Source organism: Alosa pseudoharengus, unplaced genomic scaffold (genome assembly GCF_046254945.1).
Source record: "Alosa pseudoharengus isolate Yale_2024_CS ecotype anadromous, Long Island Sound unplaced genomic scaffold, YU_APseudo_1.1 YU_APseudo_1.1_scf_19, whole genome shotgun sequence".
NCBI lineage: Eukaryota > Metazoa > Chordata > Actinopteri > Clupeiformes > Clupeidae > Alosa > Alosa pseudoharengus.
The window spans coordinates 4,025,634-4,031,527 of record NW_027468657.1 but is presented as its reverse complement, the minus strand read 5'-3'; the positions used below and the strand labels follow the sequence as shown (position 1 = coordinate 4,031,527).

Below are 5,894 nucleotides of genomic sequence, written 5' to 3'. Positions count from 1 at the left end.
GTGACCATGGCTTAGTGAGGCTTCGTGGTGTTTCAATTTGGTTTGGACAGGTGCACAGCCTTACCGCGCGAGCCAATTACCCGAGTAAACACCTGTTTGATCTAAATTACAAAGTCCCAGAATGCTTAAAAGTCATTCAAACACATCCTATCTTTGTGGGTTTTTTGTGAGGAGAGAGATTTTGAGAGATATAGCGACATAGAGATATATAGAGATATAGCGATGTATAGGCTAGTGCATTCTTGTGATTGATAGGTTAGTGATATAGATTAGTTGACAGGCTAGAGACAGACAGTGAGCGATAGTTTAGATAGATATAGTCTAGTGACGTTAATATTTAGATAGTAGCAGAAGTAAAAAAATATATAACTGATGCCTTTATTTCAAGAACAGCTGACCCTTTGAAATACTGGCAGGAGAGGAGAGTGGTTTATCCAAACCTAACTGTGATGGCCAAAAAATATTTGTGCATGCCAGCAACAAGTGTGCCTTGTGAAAGAATTTTTTCCAAGGCTGGGGAGGTTTATTCAAAAACAAGAAACAGATTAAATGCCAAGACGGCAGAACAACTGTTATTCCTAAATAAAAATGTATGTTGACATACAAAAAATGTGTTGTTTATTTTTCCCATGTTGTACCTGTTTAGTCTAACGCATGTATCCTTTATTTCCCTACAACATGTTCCCAAAAAAAAACCTGGGCCATAAGCATAGCCTACATTTTAAAACCATTGTAGCATTTTCCTCTCCAGCATATTCCAAAGGATAATGTACTATGAAACTGAAATAACAAAACATCTAACTGGCAGATATAAAAATATTCTTGTTATTGAAGGCATATAGTCTGTAATTTCTAAGCACCAGCAGGGAATCGAACACCGGACGCTCCGGCCGAATGCAAGTGTGCTAACCACTCAACCACGTAGCTGTGGACGAAATCATGCGTTCCATGTTGGCTATTTATATTCTTCGTCTGAAGCAGTTGTGCTTCACGGTCAAAATGTGATGGTGACATCTAGTGGCTAGTTTTGCTAACATGGAGTTACGGGTGTCGGATTGTTTCGAAACCTCGACACATTCCGGCGCAATTGCTTCGAACGTTTCGTTGTTTCACAAAGCCTCGTTCTGCCCATCTCTACTAAATGGGATGACAGGGGAACATATATGCCGGCCGGCTAGACTAACAAGACACAGAAGGGATGACTACAACTAATTGATATTTAGAAAACAACAAACATAACAACTATGGCCAGTTCAACATAATCATAAAGGTAAGTAAATAATATTTCTTGAATGGAAATAATCTTAAACAATATAGTTAACAGATAAACTTAATTTAGAAGACCAAATTAATCTTCCTCTTTCCCCATGACGTTTCCTTGAGATAGTCACTTCCGGAGGACTCTTAACGCGACATGGTTGCCACAGGAAGCCCTTAGCGCAGAAGCAGAATCCGGAAGTCCAGCCAGACGTATACTGTCAGCATAGATATATATACACTAGATGTCGCCTTCTGCTTCTCAGCATGCGTCAACACCGCCGCCATCTTTGTACAGGGATCTGAAGCGCTAAACTAGTTGTCCTGTATTGTCAGCGTTACCTATTTAGCGACGTTTGGCCATCCCCAGCGATAGAAAACCTTTTTAGCGATTAGCGACAAATTTGGGAACTTCTCACAATGATGGCAGATCGGCTTCTTTGTTGTTGAAACGTAAGAAAATCACCTTTCTCATGGCTTTGTCATTTATGAATTCAGCTACATCTCGTTTGCCCATGGCACTGACCCATGATTATAAAAGTAACGACTGGCGTAGCCTATGTAGTAGCAGAGGTAAATGTTCTACAGATCTAAAGCAACTTCTGGTGAGATTACAACTTACATGAGTAAACGAGACGAGGGGTATGTGGCCTCAACCAGAGCCTGTCTAGAAGAGCCTGTTTACTTTCATTGTATCGAACCTGGTTGCAGTTTACTCATTGTTCCTCTAGGGGCCGCCGCTAGCTAGTGCAGAATGAATGGGAGTCTATATGGGGCTAGACGGGTAAAATGTATCTTTATTATCGTCTTAAGCTTAGTTTTCTCTAGACTCAACCATAAATGCATGCCTGTCAGTTGGAACAACCCAAAAAACTAGATAATTGCATGAGATTTTGACGATTTATGGTGATTTTATTTTCGCTAGATCTTTGCCCAGATTGACGCTAATGCATTATAGAGGAGTGGATCACTGAAGCAAGATGGCGTCTCGATTGACGCATTCGTTCCAATGAACAGCAGTAGTCAAGGCGACATCTAGTGTATATGTCTATGTACTGTCAGTACACGATCCGTACCGCCTGCCAGATCCGTTCTGCGCATGCGCATAATTACGTAGTAGAAGACGTAACGATTTCTCTGTAATATCTGTACCGCGCATGTCTTGAATCACTTGACGGCCAACGAGCGGCACAACTGGCGGCATATCGTTGTAGGCTACATTTTATGTAAGTCATTATTCAGTTCACGGATCTGTTTTCTAAGGATATTTAAATTAAGTATGATATTGGCACCGATCCAAAACCGCATATCAACGTCTCTGTAGGCCACTATCCTACACCTTTGCGACATTGTGTGTTTTTGTTTTTTTGTAACATGTAGGCCTAGTGTGGCGATGTTGTGATGTTTTTAAAAGTAGGCCTAGCTTACGCTATGCCATGCTATAATATTACGAGGTGCTATAATAATAGGCTATGCTTTAATATTACGAGGTGTTTGCTTGGTGCAAAATCCAAAACAATAAAGGAGTTGAGTACATGAACATAGACCATTTTGATTACATGTGGAATAGAGTCGTTGTCTTGCTGTTACTGCAAACCTTCAGTTTTCTGTAGGCTAACCCCCTTTGCGATTCATTGCTATATTGATCCTAGGCCTACCTAACTAACTTACCTTGTTTCAATCTGAGGTCGGAGTAGAGCAGCTGTGTTGTCAAAGAGTCGAACGACGTGGGTTCTAAATCTCGCTGGTTTTGTCTTTTTGCATTAGAAGGGGGGACTATATACTAGGCCTATATCTAACCTAAATGAGGAAACAATGCCACCAGCGGTGTTTAAAAAAGATAAGGAACATAGTCCAGCAGGCAGAAATGCATATTATCTACAGAAATGCATATTATCTGAATCGAACAAGAAAGTCTACAAAACTGACCAAGGAAATGACTTGAAAGAATGCATTGTGTGAACATGAATGAAGTCACGACACGAGACATATTAATGAATAAAAGTAGTGTTAATTATAATGTCACAAACATTCCCCAAGACAAACATCACTCTTCCACACCGGGAGGGTGGTGCACCCCACACCCAGCATTCACTCTAAGTTCGAGGGCGTCTCTACAGACAGTCATGAATTTTTCCATGTCCGGGACATTCTCGAATATGAATGTAAATGGCTCCCTTGCATCCCACTCAGTTGTGTCCTGCAACACCCTCCAAGCATTAATCTGGTCTTCGTGCTCCATCGCCATGTAGGATGGTTCATGCACCCACCCAGTGAACATGAAGAGCCCAGGGCTGTTCCTCAGCACATATGCTGCTGAGTACATGTCCTTCAGTATGATGGGAAGGTCCTCCACTTCTACCTGCTCCTCCTTTGATAGAGTAAAATACCTTGAGTTAAGACTACATGTTTATCTTTACAGTAATGTAGTCATACCCATATTTTAAAAATAGTTAATAATTTTAAACTTTTTTGGTTTCATTTGTGAGTTACTTTGGACAACAGCATATGCTAAATCATAATTTCATGCACAAAGAACATATAGGATGAAAACAAATGGTTGTCTGGTTAGTTTGGCCATACCTTAACTTTGTGGGATCGAGGAATCCTATATATAGGTTGAAGGGTGCCTGCCGTAAGCTCTTTTGCCTCCTCGGTCCAGAAGGCAAAGCGCTGTCCAAAGTGCTGCCCATGCCTTTTCAAAAGTCAGAGTACGGTACTTTTAATATAGCATAATTGTAAAACAGACCAATGTTTTACTGCTTGAAATGTGTTTGGTTCCTACCTAGTGATCGAAAATGTCTCCAGAATCTGCAGACACCACCACTTGCGAATGGATGGTATGTCCGTCTGTAATACACATATAATATTGGAGATTTGCGCTGTTTATTTTTTAACATTCTTGCTTACATGCTATGAATTACAACTTACATCCAAAAAGTCAAATTGGCCATTTGTGCAGATGCTGAGGGCGTACTCTTAAAGAGAGAGAAAGATAATGATTACAGAGGTGTAGGACAAAACAGGAGAAATTGTGTGGAAATTGTACAAGTTTACCATAATCATGAAGATCCCACAACTCTGTCCATCCGATTGAATTGGAAATGGCTGGAAAGTAATTCACAGTTACTCAAATATGGTGTTGACAACCATTGCAGTATACTGTGTCCACTGTGCAAAAATAAATGCCAAGATATTACATAGTGAGTAAAGTTACATCAAAGTCTTTTCCGGTCTTCTCCACCCATGGTCCAGCAGCCACTGCTCCTGCAAGTTGTCTGGAAAAAAAAATTATGCAAGCTGTTAAAGATAAAAAACTGAATCCATAGAACAAGCCTTTTTGTTAAAAATGTAAGCCATAGAACAAGGCTTTTGCTCAAACACGATCATAGTACTTTTAACTGTTTGGACTTTTGATCTGTATTTCTTAAGGCTTTTACACAGCAACTTCAAGGACAATAATCGTTAAGATGTCTTTCTTAAATTGAATTCATATGGGAGTAGGTGTAGTCATTGTTAGGATACATGTGCTGCTGTGTGTCAGCCTTAAGGAATCAGAGGTGAAGTTGTAGAGCAGTGTCCATCAGCTCTGTAGTTCAAACCTAAATGCTGTCATGTAAGCCTCATCACTGAAGCCATTAGGGTTATTGGAGTCCAGAAAAATGGCTTCTCTCTTGGCCACTAACAACACCTGTACGGACATATAAAAAATTATCACATATTGGGTCCACCACTGGTAGACCTGTATGAAAATACGTAAGAAAAAGCTACTGGAACCGTACACAGAGCATGTAGTGGTCCGCTGCATTCGGCTGCCTACTCCATGCCGGTATTATGATTGCCGTTTTTGATCCCATGTTTTCCTACAAAAGTAAGGGTCATACATCCATAAACTACAACTTTACATTTGTAAAGGCATCTATGTGACATGGTATTGCAATCAATGAACTCACCGGCAATCGAACTTCACCCGTTTTCAGGGTGGGAACCACGTATAAATCCATTACATGGACATCCATTCCCTGTAGGTTATTTTAAGTCAGTATTTAATAACGGCACCAAAATTATATAAAATCTAAAAATTAACACTTACATGTCTTTTGGCTGCCTCTCCAATGAGCTTAAAGCAAGCATTCCCAATCTAAGAAAACAGAATGCATTGGATTACAAAACTCCAATAAAGCCACTGAAATTATCCAAACCCTAAGCATTATCTACTTACGTTGCTCTCAAGCTTTTCTTCTAACCCCAAGCTCCAAAAGTCCTCCCTCCGTAGGCAGACGGGACCATCCAGCACAATGAGTTCTGCTGCTGGACGTGCTTTGTCTAGCACATAGTTCAGCTAAGAATGGGGGAAAAAAAACATTATCCCTGTTTTCCATTAGCCCTTGTAAGGTGTTCATATTTTCGTTACTCAGTCAACGTTTCAATTTTTGACCATTATTGGTGCCAAGGTCAATGGGCCTCATTCACCAGTGTCTTCCTAAGAATTATCTGAACTGTGTTCTTAAGAAGGTCCTACGGAAACTCTTAGGCAGATTCACAAAGGTGCTGTATAACAAGAAAGAAGACTCTTGTAATTGGCACTCACCAGTTCATCCTGGAGAGGCCCCAGGTCATTGGACCACAGTGGACCA

At 40.5% G+C, this 5,894-nt stretch overlaps 1 long non-coding RNA gene across 1 annotated transcript; it reads right to left on the bottom strand.

Moving 5' to 3' along the window:
- Positions 1-4,877: 4,877 nt before the first annotated feature.
- LOC143133005 (uncharacterized) lies at positions 4,878-5,569 on the bottom strand. The gene is made up of 5 exons (XR_012988402.1): positions 5,480-5,569; positions 5,351-5,398; positions 5,211-5,279; positions 5,040-5,120; positions 4,878-4,948 (listed from the first exon to the last, which is right to left on the bottom strand). It is a non-coding gene; the product is annotated as an uncharacterized LOC143133005 (long non-coding RNA).
- Positions 5,570-5,894: the final 325 nt, after the last annotated feature.